This window comes from Oryx dammah, unplaced genomic scaffold (genome assembly GCF_014754425.2).
Source record: "Oryx dammah isolate SB20612 unplaced genomic scaffold, SCBI_Odam_1.1 HiC_scaffold_25, whole genome shotgun sequence".
NCBI classification, from domain to species: domain Eukaryota; kingdom Metazoa; phylum Chordata; class Mammalia; order Artiodactyla; family Bovidae; genus Oryx; species Oryx dammah.
This window is the reverse complement of record NW_024070209.1, coordinates 59603273-59605141: the sequence shown is the minus strand read 5'-3', so window position 1 is coordinate 59605141 and position 1869 is coordinate 59603273.

Sequence of the window (1869 nt, the reverse complement as noted above, 5' to 3'; positions counted from 1 at the left end):
TTATCCTTTTTCTCTTCAATACATCTCACAAAATGAACCCTCAAAGTTATTTTACTGGTATTTTAAGTTTCTTATCTGAGCCATTTTTTAAAAAGTAATAAGACGTAGGAAAAAATAGATAACTTGCACAATTATATTCATTTATGCACTGAGAGTTACTGTTAAATTATCCACACCATTGTCACTTTTTCTTTTACTTACTTTCATTCCAGTTTATTTTTAAAACATAAATTATTATAAAAGTTTTTATACTAGTTTTTTAAATGTTTATTTTGACAGGTGGAAATAATTGTAGCATCTGTGTTATAATCTTAATTGGAATTAAATATCACCCCTGTTTTATAGATGATGAAATTGTACATAACAACTTGTTCTGGACAAGTCTCCAAAGTAACTCAGATTTAACCCTTTAATTCTGAACTTACATGCTGTTGTAGATACTTGTCTTTCTGTGCATAATGTCAGTTTGATTTTATGAATCTTATTTTGCTCTTTGAACAAACTTTTGCTTTAAAAATTCAAACCAGTCAAAAGGATGTGATTGAGTAAGATCTTTTTAGAAGAAAAAGATCTACTTCCTTTAAAGGTGATGAACTAATAAAGGTGTGTATAATAGCACTGTTTAACAACTGGCAATTTATGCCTTAAACTACAAAAATGAGGTGATTTTTCTCAAGGGCAAATGCTTACTCCTAATTCCTTTCCTACAGTTTGTGTTAAACTCATTATCATTAGATTGAAAACTTTCCTTGAGAGTTGGCACTAGTTAAAAATTCATCTTTCTGTTCCTTGAATATTTTGCACAGTATTGTCCATATCAGTTCAGTTCAGTCGCTCAGTCGTGTCCGACTCTTTGTGGCTCCATGAATTGCAGCACGCCAGGCCTCCTTGTCCAGCACCAACTCCTGGAATTCACTCAGACTCACGTCCATCGAGTCAATGATGCCATCCAGCCATCTCATCCTCTGTCGTCCCTTTCTCCTCCTGCCCCCAATCCCTCCCAGCATCAGAGTCTTTTCCAATGAGTCAGCTCTTGGCATGAGGTGGCCAAAGTACTGGAGTTTCAGCTTCAGCATCAGTCCTTCCAGTGAACACCCAGGACTGATCTTTAGGATGGACTGGTAGGATCTCTTTGTAGTCTAAGGGACTCACAAGAGTCTTCTCCAACACCACAGTTCAAAAGCATCAATTCTTCGGTGCTCAGCCTTCTTCACAGTCCAACTCTCACATCCATACATGACCACAGGAAAAACCATAGCCTTGACTTGATGGACCTTAGTCGGCAAAGTAATATCTCTGCTTTTGAATATACTTTCTAGGTTGGTCATAACTTTTCTTCCAAGGAGTAAGCGTCTTAATTTCATGGTTGCAATGACCATCTGCAGTGATTTTGGAGCCCCAAAAAATAAAGTCTGACACTGTTTCTACTGTTTCCCCATCTATTTCCCATGAAGTGATGGGACCAGATGCCATGATCTTTGTTTTCTGAATGTTGAGCTTTAAGCCAACATTTTTACTCTCCTCTTTCACCCTCATCAAGAGGCTTTTTAGTTCCTCTTCACTTTCTGCCATAAGGGTGGTGTCATCTGCATATCTGAGGTTATTGATATTTCTCCCAGCAATCTTGATTCCAGCTTGTGTTTCTTCCAGCCCAGCGTTTCTCATGATGTACTCTGCATTTCTCATGATGTACTCTGCATATAAGTTAAATAAGCAGGGTGACAATATACAGCTTGACATACTCCTTTTCCTATTTGGAACCAGTCTGTTGTTCCATGTCCAGTTCTAACTGTTGCTTCCTGACCTGCATACAGATGTCTCAAGAGGCAGGTCAGGTGGTCTAGTATGCCCATCTCTTTCAGAATTTTC